This window comes from Phyllobates terribilis, unplaced genomic scaffold (genome assembly GCF_046119375.1).
Source record: "Phyllobates terribilis strain yellow unplaced genomic scaffold, ASM4611937v1 Scaffold_8__6_contigs__length_399053987, whole genome shotgun sequence".
Taxonomy (NCBI): Eukaryota; Metazoa; Chordata; class Amphibia; order Anura; family Dendrobatidae; genus Phyllobates; species Phyllobates terribilis.
The window spans coordinates 128,738,623-128,759,628 of NW_027362768.1; the positions used below are offsets into that span (position 1 = coordinate 128,738,623).

At 43.4% G+C, this 21,006-nt stretch overlaps 1 long non-coding RNA gene across 1 annotated transcript; it reads right to left on the reverse strand.

The window, feature by feature from the left end:
• Positions 1-2,138: 2,138 nt before the first annotated feature.
• LOC141156413 (uncharacterized) lies at positions 2,139-20,777 on the reverse strand. Its single transcript, XR_012247611.1, has 3 exons — positions 20,527-20,777; positions 20,110-20,184; positions 2,139-2,522 (listed from the first exon to the last, which is right to left on the reverse strand). It is a non-coding gene; the product is annotated as an uncharacterized lncRNA (long non-coding RNA).
• Between the last annotated feature and the right edge of the window lie 229 nt (positions 20,778-21,006).

The following is a 21,006-nucleotide window of genomic DNA, read 5'->3' on the forward strand; positions in this document are numbered from 1 at the left end:
GAGACACTACTACTATGCTGGGGAACAAAGGTGGAGACAATAATAATCTTTTTATTTATATAGCGCCAACATATTCTGCAGTGCTTTACAATTCCCATTGGGGCTCACAATCTACATTCCCTATCAGTATGTCTTTGGAGTGTGGGAGGAAACCAGAGAACCAGGAGGAAACCCATGCAAACATGGGGAGAAGATACAAACTCCTTGCAGATGTTGTCCTTGGTGGGATTTGAACCCAGGACGCCAGAGCTGCAAAGCAACAATGCTAACCACTGAGCCACCGTGCTGCCCCTAATACAACTGTGTAGGGGCCCAAAGGAGGGACATTACTAATGTAACGGCATGAAAAGAGGCAATACTTTGTACCGGACACAATGGGGGCATTATTACTGGCCGGAACCTAAAGGGGCACTATTACTTTGTGAACGTGCTCAAAGGATCACTATTACTGTGTGAGGCCTGAGGATGGGTACTGTTTTTGTCACAAAGAGAGACAATATTACCACAGTGGGCACTACTTCTATCAGGGACTCTGGGAATGGAAAGATTGTGTAGAGATGGGGAGGTGGATGGAAAAATGAGGAGCCAAACATATCTGAACAGCAAACTTGGGAGACATAAGTAGTGGACGAAAGAAGTCATTATAATAGACTCACAGGATGAAGAAGAAAAAATAGAGAAAGTTTAAAATCAGAGGAGACATGTGTCACTTATATGGTCTGCAAATCGCCTATGTAATACTAGTTACTATCACTATATGTTTCCTGTATGGGGGTAATACTATATGTTCCCTGTATGGGGGTAATACTATATGTTCCTCCTCCTTCTATGGGGGTAATACTATATGTTCCCTGTATGGGGGTAATACTATATGTTCCCTGTATGGGGGTAATACTATATGTTCCCTGTATGGGGGTAATACTATATGTTCCTCCCGGTATGGGGGTAATACTAAATGTTTCTCCTTCTATGGGGGTAATACTATATGTTCCTCCTTGTATAGGGGTAATACTATATGTTCCCTGAATGGGGTAATACTATATGTTCCCTGAATGGGGTAATACTATATGTTCCCTGTATGGGGGTAATACTATATGTTCCCTGTATGGGGTAATACTATATGTTCCCTGAATGGAGTAATACTATATGTTCCCTGAATGGGGTAATACTATATGTTCCCTGTATGGGGGTAATACTATATGTTCCCTGAATGGGGTAATACTATATGTTCCCTGTATGGGGTGTAAAATGGCCACTGGACATGTCCTTGAGGGGTGATATGTATCGCTGAGGTTGGCAACTTCAGTGATGTAAAACCAGAAAAGCATGCTCCAGCACAAGTAGTGCTGAGAGGGTTAATTAGGTGTATCAGGGCTGTTTTTTTTCGAGCAGTCATAAGAGATGGGGGGATTGGCTGCTCACATATCCCCACCCCCAGGGCATGTATATAAAATGGAGACCAAGTGTCTCATTCATTGTCTGTGGCTGGAGGTGTGGAGACCTCCAGAGTGGTTTTGCCAAAAGGACACTGACCATGACCATGACTATGACTATGACTATGACCGTGACCGTGAGCGGGTGAACCCGCCATATTGTATGGGCTGTTTGTATTCTGTTTTTGTTACACTGTGCAGGACAATGCTTTTCTTTTGTTTACTCCTGAAAGTGAGGTTTATGCAGCATAATAAACCTGCCTTGGACATTTTAAAGAGACAGTGTCCTGTGCCTACCTCTAACATGGCTGAAGTGAGTAAAAAACCCTACAGGGGGTAATAATATATGTTCCCTGTATGGGGGGTAATACTATATGTTCCCTATATGGGGGGTAATATTATTTGTTCCCGGTATGGGGGTAATAATGGCCCTTTTTTAGTGCTTTTTTTTCAGTAGCTGTAGGGTAGTTATGTTCAGTCGTTATGTGGTCATGGTGTGGCGGTATTATTTGTCCCTTATATAGTGTTAGACGTTTTTAAAACCAATATTACCAATAATGTTTTTTAGTAATAAATGATGCTAATATTTGCTTGTAGTATATTATTATTTGGCATGAATATCATTTAGACTTTTAGTATCATACACATATTAGTGTCTATGATGAGGCAAATCGTCTGTAGGCCACACAGTACGGATATTGGTTATAAATGTATATTCAGGGCCGGGGCACAGCTGAGGTGGTTTATCTAGGCTGGTCATATGTTACAAATGTTATATTTTAGATGGAAACCTGTGCCTTAGGGCTTGTGCCCCCGCTCTTTAAAGACTGTTAGATGGAAACCTATGCCTTAGATCCCCCAAAGACCGTAGCAATGACCTAAACTGAGCCGTGCCATAGTGGAGTCCTCTGGACAATGTAAGGTGGTATTAGAAGAAAGCGATGATTTGGACCCCATGATTCCGTTCGCAGCTCGGCTTCATCAGTAATAGGCGGTCTGCCGCTTTGTGCTGTGCTGATTGCCGTATTCAGCTGCGGCTCTCCTCTTCCTTTAGATTTGCAGCTGTGGTTTCCTCCTTATCTCCGAGATCTGAGACAGAACAGGAAGAGGGGGCTGATTTTAGACAAATGTCATAGACACATGTGTGGGTGACGCGTTTTCGGTTCTGATACCATTGACCAGCAGAGGAGTTTTGTGCGATCTATTGAGGCTCTGGAGGTTTCTTCTATGGTTTATAAAGAGAAATCACTTATCACAACCACTACTACTCATGTAGTGTAGCGCTCCACGTGTTATACCTTACATGTAGGAAATGTCTCGCCATAAAGGGTAAAGGTATTCTACGAATCTAAATGTAAACCATATCCTATCATAATAATAATAATTTTTATTTCTATAGCACCAACATATTCCACAGCGTTTTACATTTTAGAGGGGACTTGTACAGACATTAAAAGACAAAATAACAATAATTACATAAATCAACAGATACCAGGAGGAGAGAGGACCCTGCTCACAAGCTTACAATCTATGAGGAAACAGGGGAGACGCGAAAGGTGGATGGTAACAATTGCTTGTATTGTACGGTTATCCATCAATGTAATAAATAGAGTAATCACATAACGCTGCATGAACCGGTCGCCAACCAGTATGTGAACAAGTACAGACACAGAGGGCTATTAAGTGCATTAGGGTGTGCGAACAGATGATACAAGGGTCCTGATTTGGAAGGAAATTTTGTATGGGAAAAACAGGGATACTTAGATAAGTGAGGCGATAGGCCAATCTAAAGAAATGCGTTTTTAGACCACTCTTAAAACTGTGGGTATTGGGAATTAATCAAATTGTCCTGGTTAGTGCATTCCAGAGAATTGGCGCAGCTCGAGAGAAGTTTTGGAGACAGGAGTGGGAGGTTCAGATTATTGAGCATGTTAATCTTAGGTCATTAGCAGAACGGAGGGCACGGGTAGGGTGGTAGACTGAGACGAGGGAGGAAATGTAGTGTAGTGCTGAAGCGTGGAGCACTTTGTGGGTGAGAATGATGAGTTTATATTGATCTGTAGCAAATGTGTAACCAGTGCAACGACTGGCACAGGGTAGATGCGTCAGTGTAGCAGTTGGCGAGGAATTACTCCTTAGAGGCAGAATACAGACAATAGCAGTCTCCATTCTGCTGGCACTTTCACGGGGCAACTGAGGACAGTTTGATTTATGATATATTGAAGGACAATACATGTATATAAGGGGGTGCTCGAGTTTTGTATGTGTGTGAAACTGTGACCCTTACAAAATGATATGTGAACTGAACCTTACTGGTAATTTGCACATTGGGATCATGTAGAGTGTTATGTTGATGTCTACTTATTTGAGCCAGTACATTATTTTTCTATATGTTACTAACATGCATGATTTCAGGGTAATCTGCCGTTAATGATCATCATGCACTAGCAGCCATTGTAAGCAATGTTACGGCCCTGGTAAAGTGTTCAGACGCGGTAGTGGGGCACAGCACAGGCTCTATTGTAGGGTGGAGCTAGGATTCAAATTGCAGGGATTTGAGACACAATGTGCAACCCTGTCTGTGGCATCTGTGTCCCGTGGAAAATTTTTGTGGCCAACCAGCTTTCATTGTTGCAATGTCAGAGTAACTGGAAACTTTGCATTTTCCAGCTTCCGATTGCTAAAAAGTGTGGCATTTCTGTCTGAGTTGTCCTGGACCACCTCCAGTGTTCTTCTGTGTATCTGGTTTGGGTGGTCTGAGATCATTGTGAATGCAGCCTGTGACTGACTGCAGTTCTACCAATGATGGTCAGAAGCCTCATGACCCCGAACAGCAAGTATGACCCGATGAAACTGACCAACCTTGCACCCACTGATTGCCAATTGTGTTCCTGTGAGTTGGTGTGTAAATGCTTGGACTGGCCCACAGGAGAACAGGAGAATCCTCTGGTGGTCCCCTGTGCAAGAGTTGGCCACCACCTTCTTATACGAGCAGTACTTGGCACAATATACCTGAATCACCATATACAGACAAAGGCAGCATCTTATTCATCTAACAATCTACCTAGTTCATTGTTTTATAAATTTGTGATTGAGCTGAAAAGTGGGGCTTTGGAGTTGGTTACTGGTGGGCCCTTGGCACCCCAGTCCGACAGCATCTGTGCTGATAAACTGTATCCACCAATTTTCCGCACCCTTTGCCATAATTGCCAAACTGTCTCTGACTGTAACCATTAAAGGGTTGCCCAGGCTAATAATATTGATAATCTATTATCAATATCAGATGATCAGGTTCCAAGGCCACGCATATAAAATCGAGCCTCCTATATAATCCGACCCTCTTACAAACATATCATGCTCATTTTTCATATAACTGGGTGATGCAACAGTGTTTAAAAAATAAAAAATTTTAAAAGAAGAAATGAAGTAGGGAGGGACACATTAAAGGCTATCCACTGTTAGGCTTGGACTGGCCCACTGGAGAAAAGGTGAATTCTCTGGTAGGCCCCGATGCAGGAGTGTGACCCCCACCCCTCTACATGAGCAGTAGTTGGCATTATACGCTTGATTCACCATCTCATTCATTAATTTAATAAATTACCCAGTGTATCATTATATAGAAGCAGAGGTAAATTTGTGAATGAGGATAATGTTATATTTCTATGTAGCTGAACAGTGGGATCCCTGAGTCAGTGTTACTGGTGGGCCATTGGCATCCCAGCCCAACACTGCCCACCGTGAACCTAGGACGAGTCAGAATTTTTGATCTCTGGATGTCACGGGTGCTGGGACCCCCACCAGTTGTTGCAATGAAGTGAGAGTCCTGTTCCAGCAGATCATTTTTGTATTAATTGATTGTGCGTTCCAAGTTCTTTAAAATTGGCCATGCAAAGTGCAGTAGAAGTGGGAAGTCCAGTCCCATTCGGTAGAACCATTACCAGTTTTTGATGGGGAAAATCATCCATATCATGGATGATCCGAACCTTACTCTGCAGTATTCCAGCGTCATTAGCCTGGGCGGCCATCCATCCGATCATTAGCTATGTGTCAGTCACACATCCCCGACTCATCTACATTATTTGCACTGGCAGAGTAGATTGTCTTATAGACATAACCGTCTGTCTCTGACGTGACAGCAGCTTAGTGTGAGATTAATGCAAGGAGCAGCCAGAGCCACAGGGCACCTCGCCAAGAGTCAGAGGTCACTGGAAAGCATTGCACACCCCTCAGGATATCTGGCAGAGTGTGGCAGCGAGAGGAAGGATGATATCTGGATGGGAAAGGAAGAGCGAGAGGAACTGGTGGACACGAAAAACACTATACATGGAAATAAAGAGGCAGACTGGCCCAAACTGGATGGGGATGTTGTTAAAGGATGAGGACATGGGACGGTTGGGCAGGGTAATAAATTGTCTGAAAATTTAACACAAAAAATGAAGTTTCACTCATATTTTAAAGGGACTGAAAAGTCCCTGATTCAGGTTCTGGAAGGTACAGAAAGACTTCTTTAAAAAAGAACCAGTACCCAGATATCAACCTCATTGACTGTCTGATATGTGATGGGATTGAGTTCTGTATGTACCTTTTGTTTGATGAAGTTTGGGTACAATATCGGAAACGTAGGCCATGTAATGTTAGGTCAGATACCTAGATAAATGTCTCAGAATCAGTTTATTACATAGGAATAGATAAAGGTTATTAGAAACTTGTGTAACTTTTCATTGAATGATGATTAGAGGGATAGTCCCATCTCAAACATTTATGGCATATCAACTTTTGGGATGCCCATCTATCTCAAGAATATAGCCTCATCTTGCTCCACTGAAAATGGAGAGGTGACCATGCAGGTATGGCTCTCTCAATTTAATTTCTGAAGTACGAGCACCTTTCCATTCCTGGAGGAACAAGACTAAGCCCAATTCTGAGTATGGGATCTGCATCTATCAGACATTTTGAACAAATCCTCTTCCTATGTCCAAGATATGACCCCTTTAAAGAGGACCTTTCCTGGACTTTAATTTAAACTGAACATCTCCTACAATTAGCTTTGCTCCACTGATTCTGGGACAGTTTTTTTTTTATTTTTTTCTATGCCTCTCCATTCCAAAGTTATCCCCCTTGGAAATAAAAATGCAATTTTTTTCCTTCAACCAACTGGGCGTGTACCACAGAACTTATCTGTGGGCATGGCCATGTTTTGATTGGCCAGCCTCAGAGGAGAAAAATCAAATGACCACAGAGAAGTTCTGTGGTATCCACCTAGTCGGTTGGAGGTAAAATGTGCAGCTAATTACCAGGGGGCATAACTTTGGAATGGTGGGGCACAGAATAAAAAGAAAAACTGTCCTAGAATCAGAAGACCAGTGCCAACTGCAGGAGGTACTCAGCTTAAGGGGGCAGTCAGACGGCCGTATAAGACAGATGATCGCAGCACAATGCTCGGACTGGCCGGATGCTCTCCTGACCCGAGCGTGACAGTTACATAGAAATACATTCCGTCACGCTCAGGTCAGGAGAGCCGCCGGCCAGTCCAAGAATTGTGTTGCGATCGTTGCCCGTGTTATAAGGTCATCTGACTGTGCCCTAAATATAAAAAAAAATACAGTGAAAGGTCCTCTTTAAGCTTTTAATTATACAATCCCTTTATCTAAGAGTTCTCTACTTTTTTTTGGTGACCCAGTTGGAGAGAATGAATTCCTATGAGGATGCATTAGCAGTAAATTCACTATTTCCAAATAAAAAAGATAGTACATAATCAACCTGATTGCTGTGTATAAGCTGTAATGGTAATTGATCAATTACATCTATAAAAGCTATATATAGCACAGTAATCATACACCTTAGGCGACTGTCACTGAGTGGGTAGTAAATGAAGGTAACATGAGCTCCTCTGTATACTCTGAAGATCCCGTCTGCTTACAATGACTTATTCATATTCTCCTGTGCTCAGGATTCGTGGGAATTCAGGTTCAGGTAGATCTCTGGTCTCTTTCTATTAATGCATCTATTAACCACAGTAATAACACTAAGCTGGAGGGTCCAATAGCACTCACCCATTTGTAGTTGGGACAGAAGTGCAGGCCGATATGTATGCAGTTTAGCATTTGAGGCAGGTAATTGGTCTGGAGTAGAAGTCATCCTGTACTCTCGAGCTTCTCCAGAACTACAACTCCCAGTATGCACTGATTCCTCTGGTTTCCATAACTGGAGATTACATGTCTGATTTTTTCCTTGGACAGAGTCTGTCAGAGGAAAAAAATTGCAGCGCACCCGAGTTTGATCAGATATTTGGATCTCACTCGGCCATGTAAGTCAATGAGCCCTCAGAAAACATCGAACTGCACTCAGATGACATGTGAGTGCAGTCCAATTTCCACAGACTGACAGAATGGAGAATATGGAGAAATTTTATTCTCCATCTTCTCCTCATCCGAGAGAATCGGATCACATTATGTTCTGTGTGGGATAGCAGCCCTGTGTAGTATAGCAGCCCTGTGTGGGATTCTAGCCCTGTGTGGGATTCTAGCCCTGTGTGGGATTCTAGCCCTGTGTGGGTTACCAGTCCTGTGTGGGTTACCAGTCCTGTGTGGGATACCAGTCCTGTGTGGGATACCAGTCCTGTGTGGGATACGAGTCCTATGTGGGATACCAGCCCTGTGTGGGATACCAGCCCTGTGTGGGATACCAGCCCTGTGTGGGATACCAGCCCTGTGTGGGATTCTAGTCGTGTGTGGGTTACCAGCCCTGTGTGGGTTACCAGCCCTGTGTGGGATACCAGCCCTGTGTGGGATACCAGCCCTGTGTGAGATAGCAGCCCTGTGTGGGTTAGCAGCCCTGTGTGGGATAGCAGCCCTGTGTGGGATAGCAGTCCTGTGTGGGATAGCAGTCCTGTGTGGGATACCAGCCCTGTGTGAGATAGCAGCCCTGTGTGGGATTCTAGTCCTGTGTGGGATTCTAGTCCTGTGTGGGATTCTAGTCCTGTGTGGGATACCAGTCCTGTGTGGGATACCAGTCCTGTGTGGGATACCAGTCCTGTGTGGGATAGCAGCCCTGTGTGGGATAGCAGCCCTGTGTGGGATAGCAGTCCTGTGTGGGATAGCAGTCCTGTGTGGGATAGCAGTCCTGTGTGGGATAGCAGTCCTGTGTGGGATAGCAGCCCTGTGTGGGATAGCAGCCCTGTGTGGGATAGCAGCCCTGTGTGGGATTCTAGTCCTGTGTGGGATTCTAGTCCTGTGTGGGATTCTAGTCCTGTGTGGGATAGCAGCCCTGTGTGGGATAGCAGCCCTGTGTGGGATAGCAGTCCTGTGTGGGATAGCAGTCCTGTGTGGGATAGCAGTCCTGTGTGGGATAGCAGTCCTGTGTGGGATACTGATAGTAGTTTAAAATGGTGCTGATTCCACTGGTACAGGATGAGGCCAGATTCACACATCCATGAAACATGAACTGTGCTCGCATCGCACTACCCGACCGACCGCCGGATGTCCTCACCTGAGCCAACTACCTCTTATACACCTAGGAGGCAACAAACTCAGGTCAGGAGACCATGCGGTCTGACCAGGTATTACAATCCGAGCATGGACTGCATTTCATGGATGTGTGAAGCCATCTTAATAGCTTCTTCTCTGCTGAGCTAGGCATTTACAATTCTATTGAATATGTTTTTATTCTCAGGTGGCTGCTGGGGGTCCAGTTTCTGGGGACGTTGAAAACAATTGTCCAGTTTGCAACCCCCCCTAAATCCAGTCCTGGTGCTAAATCAAATACGTCCATAGCACTATTCTAATCAGACATGATTGTAGCAAACAATGAAAATATATCACCTGTGCACAAGGAAAATTAAGAATATATGAACAGGGGGGTCTGGCTGCTGAGACCCCAAGGGAGCAGAAAATTCCCGAAGTGTGTAACATGTGCTACCACTTATCCATTGCCTTTCGTTAGCCATGGTGATCACATCTCCTCTGTAATGCTTCACTCACACCGTCTTTGGAGGTCTCAGCAGATGGACCCCCACCATTATACATCTGTGATTAGGTGATAATTTATGTTCTTCATATACTCTTCCTATTGATTTCAATGGGAAATCCACATTGCTGTTCATACAGTGAGCTATTTTTTGGCAATTTTTTTTTCCGATGAGGTCTTGAAAACCTGGCCGTGTAAGAAAAAGAAGTGACTCAGTTTATACTGTCAAGTCAAAAAACTCAAAAACTGCATCATATCCGAAAATCTCATCCTGACCACCTGGATTCTCTACGAAACCACGTCGGAATTGTCCGCCTGAAAAATATCATGTGTGAACATGCTCTACTGCTGTGACCTAAAATGGACCATTGCACTGAGAGCATGTTACAAAAATGCAGATCTGTAACAGCGGTGGAGATTTTACTGTCATCTCATCCCACAACATGAACAAAAAAAAATCTCTTTTTTAATGTTACATTTGTATCAGCTGCTTTTTTTCTTTAGAATATTGTGACACTGTTATAAATGAAATTAGATTTTGGTCTATTAGTGTTGGATTTAGCAGCGGTTCCTCGGGTGCGGATGACTCTCCTGTGTTGAAGTGGTTATTTGCAAGCTTCGTCATGCTTAGTCCTCAGCTTCATGTGTAATCCAGGTAGGATTAGGTTTTCATGCATAGTTTATGGACAAGACCAAACTGATCACAAACCTGCAATACAATGAGACCTGGACTGGTGGAATTCTATCCTGCTGTCTCTTCAGACATTCCTGCGCCTTTACCCTTTCCCTGCCGGCGTCTCCTCTCCTGTTACGTTGCTCGAACACGTAGAAAATACTAAAAAGGGCTATTGATTAGGCTGGAGGTTACCGCACTCCTGTCTTATTTCCCGCTGCTTTTCTTGAGAAAGTTTCTAAAATACTTACCCAGACATGTACTGTATACAAATTAGGTTGTTCCCTGTAGCATAAAATAAAAGGTCTGTGAAATAAGCAGAATCATCAGGATGACCCTTTAATCCCTTTTCATGGTGAAAATATAATGAATGGATATTTTTGGGGATTTACATGGGTGATGTTCTGCCTGAGTTTTTCGGAATGACTCTGGTGCATTTTTACTGCAATTCAAAAGCTGCATCAAGGACATCTCATTTAGCCTGCCTAAGCGTGCTATGCACTGATGAGGTGCAACTGTCCTGAAACAGCTGTTTGTAGATGGGTGTCTTGCTTTGCAAAGATCCTTGGTCATGCTGAAAGGCTCCTCAAAGGGAACCTGACAGCTGATTCATGCTGCCCGAACCACAGGCAGCATGTATCAGACACTGGCTAGGTCATTTCCGCCAAGTATGCTTAACTCTGAGACTTTTAAGAGAAAACATACATTTAAAAATCAGACAAAGAACATGTGGCTCGTGCGACTAGTCCAAAAGGCCAGTCTCCAGCAGCTTCTTCCCACGCTGCACCTGTTGAGTGACAGGTCTCTCCCTATATGCAGATGTGGAGAAGCCGCTGGTGATCAGTCACTTGAACTGCATAGTACTCACCCGGCTTTTAACGCTGCTGCTGACCTGGCTGAAAATGATGGAGCTAGACTGTTATTTATGCTGCCTTTCATGTTCTTTCTGTACGGTCACATTCACACCTTCAGTATTTGGTCAGCATTTTACATCAGTATGTGTAAGCCAAAATCAGGAGAGGAACAAGCAGAGGAAAAGTATGATAGAAACACGTCACCACTTCTGTATTTTTCACCCACTCCTGGTTTTGGCTTTCAAATACTGATGTAAAATATTGACCAAATACTGAACGTGTGAACGTGGCCTACAAGAAATCGCTAATTTGCATGTTTTTCCATGGGACATTGCCAATTACACTGATTCATCCATAGTTGGATGGCAAAAGATTCAGTATAACTTATATTTTATTTATTTAAATCCTTTTGTTTCTATATTCAATAGTTCATTGGGCGGTCCTATTTAGTGATTGAAGCATAGAAAAATTGAAAATGAATAAAATACAAGCTATACTGAATCTTTTTCCACTAAACTAAACAATTAGTCTGCTCAGCTCATGCTGCCTTCATACAGCATGCCAGGTTCGCTAATATCCTGAATTATGTTGCAAGGCTTGAACTGGCATTGAGCAGCTTTCAATGCATTGTATTACATGCAAGCTGTAAAAGCCAAACAGATAAATTGCACATACACAAATGTATTATTTCCAAAAATATGTGCAATGTAATAAATATGGATACAAAGTTGTCCATAGCCTTTTAGTCAATATGATGCTTGAATCCAGCTGGGGTGGAGTGCATTGAGAGCTTTCAAACCTGTTTTAAAAGTGCTGTCCTTGCAAATTTTCAATACACCTGTGCTTTAGAAACCTGATGGGGTGACTAAACCGGCCTTTTACTTGAGAAGTCCCCCTTCTTCCCTGTGTACTTTCATCAGGTTTAATTTTACTTTGCACATTACAGTAAACAGTATAGACTTGAAAGAATCATCTAAATTGCAGAGATCGCAGATTTTTCAGTAAAATTAAGTAGATTGTCCACCTTTTGTGCTGCATCTCCTCTTCCCTCTCTCCTGTGTTCTCACCACTTCACCCCTTTCCCCACCACAGTGTAAACCCTTTGTCTATGGTTTCTAAGAGCTTTCCACCAGTACAATTATGGGTTAGGTCAGTTCTTGGTCTACAGTGAATCTTTCTTTCCATGTTTTGGCAGGCTGCCATTTAAAGCTGCACAGATTTTTCATTTCTAGACACAATTGTTCATATCTGGTACTAACATTGGTTTCCTTACTTTTTAATGAATTAAAGCCCCCTATGCTGCTTTTACAGTCTCGCTTTTGCAGTTTGAGTGATGTTTGCCTAAATCCAGGAAAGTGTCCAAAACTTGTAGTGGATAAAAGTTTTTGCAAGTGCATTTAATATATGAAATGTTCCACTCTTTGGCAGCAGTTTCAGGTAGCCACAAAGTCTCTTGGTCATTAACGAGATAGATTTATTTTAGTCCATAAACCTCTCAGACATAATGGAAAATAGCCTTGTATTGTCACAAAGGAACAAAAAAAAACAATCCATATATCCAGAAACAGGCTTCGCAGGCCTTGTCAGCCTCTTGCACAGCTGATCCGTACACAAAACATGTTTCCACCTCAACTCCCAGCACTAAATGAGACAGCTGACCTGCCTTTTATAGCCAGTTCCAAGTCCTGGAACTGGAGGTAAGGGAACGGCCAGTCCCACCCAGCTCTTTGGGTGTTCCTAAAAGCCGGACCCAAAAATCCAGGCCCATTAAAAAACACCTCTCAGCACTGTACATGCTGGAGCCTGCTTCTCTGGGTCCTACATCATGGAGGCTTGCCACCTCGGTGACTCATACCTCCCTTCTAGGACCTTTCCAGCTGCAATCCTACAGACGGAAACAGTTTTTTTTCTCTTTTATTGCTTTTTTGTGCTCACACTGACTTCATGGTGAGCTTGTGCTTATACTCAGCAGCCAAGCTGAATAGACACAGCTGCAGTAGGAAGTGGCAGCAGCTATGTGAACCAAAGATGAGTCAGGAGGTGTGTCTTAGACTACCTTAGTCTTCCTATGGGAACTCTAGGTATGCTGTAGTCATAAATAACAGCTCTGCTCTTATGGAACTACCAGGAAATCAACCAACTAACCATAATAACTACCAGGAAATCAACCAACTAACCATAATAACTACTTTGCTGTCCAGCAGATCTCCTATTTACCCAGCTGGGCAGCGAACTGCAGCTAGCCCCATTCACTTAAATAATGACGTCCTGCAGATCCCTCTGTGTCAGGGGGCCGCTGTACAGGGGAAAAATATTTAAAGGGACACAACGATATATCAGTATTTTTTCCATTCATTTTCAGAAATCGGACCCCAATGACCCCACATTTTGCCCAAATTACATAAGGTGAGGAAACCCCCTTGAAGGGGTTTGCACTACAATGATATTCAGCATAATATCAGATCAGTGGGGTCTGACACTTGTCACTGGGTCCGATCAGTTGTTATCAGCTCTGGCAGCAGCAGGATGTAAGCCATGTACCGCGCAGGACACCACAGCGCCGCTACACTGTCTAGTGGCACCTCCTGGGTACTGCAGCTCAGCTTCTATTCATTTATCACTTACTCATTTCTGACCCTCAGAAGTCAGTCATCTCGACTCTCTCCAAGAGGTTTTATTAGAGAAACAGGTAGTAATCTGTATCCTAACAGCAATGAAAAGCAAATCTAGTAGAAGAACCAGCTCTATCAGTAAAGCAGCTCATTAGCTATTCTAAACTATTTAACCCAGTGATGTTTTGGCAATTTTTGAGCCCTGTGAGAATGTACCAAAGCCTCAGAAAATTTCCCACTGGAATCTGTTACATCTCTGAATATCTAAACAAAAAAAAACCCTTTAATGGGGCCCGACCTGACCTACAGGTTGCACAACTCCGATTCAACCAATGAAAAAGCTTAGAGAAGGGTCAGAATTTGGGAGCGCCTGCGGTCCTCTGACATTTCTAACATTTTTTTTCGTTAAATTTAGCCCTACCCCAGGAGAACCAGATTTTACTCTCTAAATATGAGCCACAGATGTCCCTCAGCTGTCGTAAGTTTCAGCAGTAAGGGTTACATGAATACGCACATGGCTGAGAAGCCATCTAGGAAACCACAGAAGGTATACAAAAATATTCTTCACTTGATTGATTTCCTAGGGTTTCAGTTAAGTGTACATAAGGCTAACGCATTTTAAAAATGGTTTTCCGATTTGGAAAAACCCCTGCGCCCTTGCTGCAGTTTGTTTAAGAAACCAAACAAACTGTGCTTTACTCATCCTCTCCGGGTCCAGTGCTGAGTCTCTGCCGCTGCTTCCGTTTCTGTTATCGTCTGTATGATGTAGCCAATAACTAAGCGCAGCGTCTGTGTCCACTTTGATGGCATGAGCCCCTGAGCTCACCAACGGGCCACAGCGCTGGCAACATGACATCAGCACTAGAGCGGTGGAGACTCAGCACTGGACCCAGGGAAGGTGAGTAAGGCACAGTTTTTTTCTTCTAAAACAAATTGCAGCTGGAGCACAAGGGTTTTCCAAAACCAGAATATCTCTTTAAGGCTTCAAGACATAAAGCTCTGTTGTTTAAAAGAAGACTAAGCTAAGATATGCACGACCAGTACTTCCACAGGTCCAGTATGACTGGCTACTGAATACTGGACCCGTGGACGCGCTGGTCGTGCGCGAAACGGCCATCGTCCTTCTTTCACCCCCGCACACCTGAACCAGCCGCAACGTCTGTACGCTGGATCTGAAATAAAAGGATCTTTTATTGGCATCCATTGGTGAGTGCTGTCTTTTTCATACTTCCTAGGACATTTGATTAGCACTGCTTATTTAGACATTGCACCTCCTGATGTGGAAAGCCGAGGGCTAGAAAAACCGTCATATACGTTTTTTTGACTAAACAAGCAAGATTTGGGAACTGGTGCCGGCATACTTCACTTCTATAAGATATGTTCAGCACATTAATGGAGTGGCAATGTCTTGTGACTATAACAAATTCTAAAACAATGTAGAATTAATAAGAAATTATAGCTGTGTAAATTGGGTCTCGGTCTAAGAAAATGCTAAAGATATTCTAAATATTAAAATCCATTATTTTCTGTTGTATATTTGCACTAGATGACATGTGCCCATTGTTGTCGGTGATCGGTAGCAGCGATTACATGTTTGCACCCCAAGAATAGGAACCATGGAGGGGCTCAGTAAAATGACTTTTTTTTATTCTTTTGGTCCCTGATAGCAGCCTACTGAAAATCACAATGGAAGCCTGATGGCCCTTATTGACGAGATATTTACATAGATATCAGCGACTGCTTTCCTTTTTAATTAGATAACCAGAAAATATTAGGAAAGCAAAGTGTCGATCCCCATGAAAACTGCAAAACCCCTTGGTTGTCACCCAGATTTTCCTTAAACATTAATTACTAAGAAAATTACTATTAATACAAACTTACTAGTAATATTCCTATCGCTCTAGGTGTTAGTTCTGCGTCTACTGTAGTATGAGTAAGAAGACTGGAGAGGATTATGACGGCACTGTATTTGCTTAGGTCTGCACTGGAGCTGTAAGCCTAAAACTACAGGATCATTTTTTATCAAGTTTCTTCATTTTTGTATTTTAAGTTGGTACAATAAAAAAATGGTTGTATCTTATAAATAATAATGCCCATGGATTCATTAAGAAAACTGTGGCTGCTTAGATTTATTACCTGAACCCAAATTCATTCAGGTTCAGGTAAAGGCCCCCACCTCCCGACTCTCCAATGACCATCAATGTAAAAATAGTGGACAACCTCTTTAATGTGTTTGGGATCCTTAGAAAGGGGATTATTCAGTGGGACTTTGACCTTTTGGATTTCACTAACAGGTCAATAAAATATAACTTTCATTTCATTTAATTAATTAAAAATTGATATTGTGAGGTTTGAAATAAAACAATTCATATTCACCCTTGTACGCTATTGTCCCATCCCCAGATGAAGCAGATTTATCAGCGAAACATGTTGGGGGGGGGGGGGGGTGCTGCATGACTGAATTTCATATATTCATTATTTGCCATACCATCTATTGATGGCACCCCGGGGTGCTGTCTTTACAATAAAGAGACAAGCTATTGCTACTCAATAGACTAATAATAATGGAATAAGGGCGAATATGAAGTAATTGTTTTATTTCAAACCTCATAAAATCAATTTCTAAATTAATTAAATAAAAGTTATATTTTATTGACCTGTTAATGAAATCAAAAGATCAACCTAAACAGGTCAATAAAATATAACTTTTATTTAATTAATTTCAAATTGATATTATGAGGTGTCAAATAAAACAATTAATTTATATTCCCCTTTATTCCATTATTATTAGTCTATTGAGTAGCAATAGCTAATCTCTTAATTGTTAATACAGCACCATGGGGTGCCATCGAAAGATAGTATGGCAACTAATGAATATGCACTGCTCAAAAAAATAAAGGGAACACTTAAACAGCAGAATATAACTCCAAGTAAATCAAACTTCTGTGAAATCAAACTGTCCACTTAGGAAGCGACACTGATTGACAATCAATTTCACATGCAGTTGTGCAAATGGAATAGACAATAGATGGAAATTATTAGCAATTATCAAGACCCCCTCAATAAAGGAGTGGTTCTGCAGGTGGGGACCACAGACCACATCTCAGTACCAATACTTTCTGGCTGATGTTTTGGTCACTTTTGAATGTTGGTTGTGCTTTCACACTCGTGGTAGCATGAGACGGACTCTACAACCCACAGAAGTTGCTCAGGTAGTGCAGCTCATCCAGGATGGCACATCAATGCGAGCTGTGGTAAGAAGGTTTGCTGTGTCTGTCAGCGTAGTGTCCAGAGGCTGGAGGCGCTACCAGGAGACAGGCCAGTACACCAGGAGACGTGGAGGGGGCCGTAGGAGGGCAACAACCAAGCAGCAGGACCGCTACCTCCGCCTTTGTGCAAGGAGGAACAGGAGCAATGTTACAGTCCAGGTGGTGGAACCTCTGTCCGTCGGTGCAAGGAGGGACCAGAGGGGCGTGACTAAGTGCCTACTCGGCTTGACCAAGCTCGCACGGCGGCTCAATCGACTCCGTGAACCAGGGAGGGACCGGGCAAGTGGACCAGGTGCCACTCTGGGACCGACCTTGTGTGAGAGCAGGTGACTCCCACGGGTCAGATGGCAGGAACTGACCGGTACAGCGGATGAGCACGGCAGGAAGGCTGACGGGTGGTCTGGGTAGTTAAGCAGGCTGGTTCGGCAGATAGCCAGATGGGTGCTCCGGGTAAGCAGGCTGGCGGGCACAACAGGTAACAGACTGGTGCTTCCAGGTAAGCAGGCGGATGGGCACAGCAGGTAACTGGCAGGTGCTTCCAGGTAAGCAGGATCGCGGGCAGGACTGTAGACAGCGGGACCTGAGGGCTGAAGCAAGTGTTAGCACATGGAACAACAACCTTGCACAGGCACCTCCATTTTGGAGGAGGTGCCTCATATAGGTGCAGTCCTCCGGCCATTGGCCGGGTACTCTATAGGACGGCGCACGCGGCCCCTTTAAGAGGGAGCGCGTGCCCTAAGCACAGAGCCCGGGAAGCTGCGTGCGGTGCGTGCCACAGCAGCAGGGGAGCGGAAGGACACCGGACCTGGACCGCGGCGGTGAGGGGAATGGCGTCTCTGCCCGGCAGGAGGCAGAGACGCCGATGCTACAAGGAGCACTGCCAGAGCCCAGCAAAATGACCTCCAGCAGGCCACAAATGTGCATGTGTCTGCACAAACGATTAAAAACCGACTCCATGAGGGTGGTATGAGGGCTCGACGTCCACAGATGGGGGTTGTGCTCACAGCCCAACACCGTACAGGACACTTGGCATTTGCCACAGAACACCAGGATTGGCAAAGTCGCCACTGGCGCCCTGTGCTCTTCACAGATGAAAGCAGGGTCACACTGAGCACATGTGACAGACGTGACAGAGTCTGGAGACGCTGTGGAGAGCAATCTGCTGCCTGCAACATCCTTCAGCATGATCGGTTTGGCAGTGGGTCAGTAATGGTGTTGGGTGGCATTTCTTTGGAGGGCCGCACAGCCCTCCATGTGCTCGCCAGAGGTAGCCTGACTGCCATTAGGTACCGAGATGAGATCCTCAGACCCCTTGTGAGACCATATGCCGGTACGGTTGGCCCTGGGTTCCTCCTAATGCAGGACAATGCCAGACCTCATGTGGCTGGAGTGTGTCAGCAGTTCCTGCAAGATGAAGGCATTGAAGCTATGGACTGGCCCGCCCGTTCCCCAGACCTGAATCCGATTGAGCACATCTGGGACATCATGTCTCCATTGGTTAATAAATTTGATTTCCATTGATGATTTTTGTGTGATTTTGCTGTCAGCACATTCAACTTTGTACAGAACAAAGTATTCAATGAGAATATTTCATTCATTCAGATCTAGGATATGTTATTTGAGTGTTCCCTTTATTTTTTTGAGCAGTGTATAAGATTCAGTTATGCAGCACATATCCTCCAACATGTTTCACCAATAATTCGGCATCATCAGGGGATGAGACAATAGCGTATAAGGGTGAATATGAATTAATATCAATTTTTAATTAAATAAATAAAAGTTATATTTTATTGACCAGTAAGAGAGAGGATTATTCAGTCGGGCATTGCGCTTTTGGTTGTCTATTTAACTAAACCCTTCCGGGCCAATTGAGTCTCCAATAATGTATATAGACAAAATCCAAAAGAACTACTACTGTTAAAAGACTTAACCTTAGGTGTGACGTTGGCCAATAATCTGCTTGTTAACATGGACTTTATATAGACGTATCACATGCAATTAGTTGGTTTACAAGACTCTCGCCCGTGTGTAGAGTCATTATGCCAGTCTATGTGTGTAACTCATTCACAGACTTTACATCGTGGGAACTGACTCAATATTGGTGGCTCAGTGGTTAGCATTGTTGCTTTGCAGCGCTGGGGTCCTGGGTTCAAATCCCATCAAGGACAACATCTGCAAGGAGTTTGTATGGTCTCCCCGTGTTTGCGTGGGTTTCCTCCGGGTTCTCCGGTTTCCTCCCACACTCCAAAGACATACTGATAGGGAATGTAGATTGTGAGCCCCAATGGGGACAGTGATGATAATATCTGTTAAGTGCTGTGGAATTAATGGCGCTATATAAATGAGTTAAACATTAATATAAATACTATAATCAAGGAAAAAAAACAAAACGACTTATTATATAAAGCATACTATATTAAAGTAGAAGTAAATCGCCATGAATTTGCAAACAAATGTTGCTTATATAGCGTCATTAATTCCACAGCGCTTCACAGACATTATCATTACTGTCCCCATTGGGACTCACAATCTAGATTCACTATCAGTACGTCTTTGGAGTGTGGGAGGAAACCGGAGAACAAGGAGGAAACCCATGCAAACACGTATGGCCAGAACTATGCAAATGTGAGACTATACAACTGTGTGTGTCTGCCATAGTACGCAAGTGAAAAAAAATTGTACATTGTGCTGTCAACTGCACTTTTGAATACATTTAGGGCAGCAGGAGCCAAATTTATTAAGGGGAAAAAATGTCAAAGAGCACTTTTTTCTAAAAGGTACATAGAGTATGTCATAAGATTTTCTTGCTGTACACACAGAGTGCACAACCGCAATCTTGTGAACTGAACCTAAAGTCTTTCTAGAAACAAACAAGTTCTGGAACGCAGAATATTTCAGTTTAGTAGAGGCTCCCTGCACACATTAGATTAAAGTTGGCTGAATCCAATTTCAACAGGACTGGCAAAACATATAATTTGTATTGGGGTCTCCAGACTCGAATGATGTTGGGGCAGATAAGAATAGGGCAGTGTGAATCCATATGCCTGATCCTTTTATTAAAGGGAGCTGGTCAGCACAGAATGTCTGTTCAAACCAAGCACAGGCACTCGGTGTACCCTTGGCATGCCCAAATATTTAAGTGCATCTTTAAAGCCAGAGCTGTCAATCAAAGAAAAGGGGAAGAAGGAGATGGAGAGGAAAAAAGCAGGTGGGAAGGTGTACTTAAATGTTTTGCCACGTCATTGGTGCTTGGTTTGATCAGTCATTCTGTTCTGCCGCCAGAAGTGTATGGCAAAAACTTACTCTGGTCGTCCCATGCAGAGAACATGTTCATGTGTACAGGGAGTTGGGAAGTATAGCTGTCAGCTGAGCGAGCACCTATAGGAGGAGGACAGACTGATGAGGGTCCTAATCATTTATAATGTAGAAGAATCAATACAGACAATAGTATGGGGTAATTCACCGTGACTAAGAAGGCAGTACAGCAGATTGCATGCATCTTATTTATTAGATTACTTGTCTCAGACTTAAAGGGTTGTACAGTGAAAACAAGCTATCACTTATCCAGGATAGGTGATAACCTGGTGATTGATGGGTGTCCGACCGCTGGGACCCGCACCGACCGGCAGAACACTCACCTTTAACTTATTTTCACCAGACAACCCACAGTGCCACCCTTATCCAATGGCTGTGTCCGGCATTGCAGCTTAGCATTATTACCTTGAATGTTGCAGATCTACAATATGAAATGCAGCCCAACATCAAGAGTGGCTCCCCTTGTGGAGAAAAAGCAGATCTTTTTTTTTTTCTACCCCCTTTAAAGATAAAATATAGTATTGCGTGCAAAAAGCTGATTTTGGAGATAAGTAAAAATAAGATGGGGACACGATGGTCCTGCAGTGTCCAGATAACCAAGCATGTGCCTCCTCCGTGATTGTGCAGCTGGACTTCCTTGATGTTAGATAGCAGCGGCACACAATTTCCTATACGGCATCATTTACTAACATTGCACTTTGCCCATAAGCTACTGAACCACATTAATCAGTCAGTAATTAACTTTTGCTGCTGTTTAATATCGGAGAGGACGGCAGTAACCTTATGCAAATGTAACGCTAGAACCTTAGTAATAAACGAGCTGTAATGAGAACATTACCATGGGACTGTCCTCATCTTCTAATGGGGCTGTTTATTGAATTCATA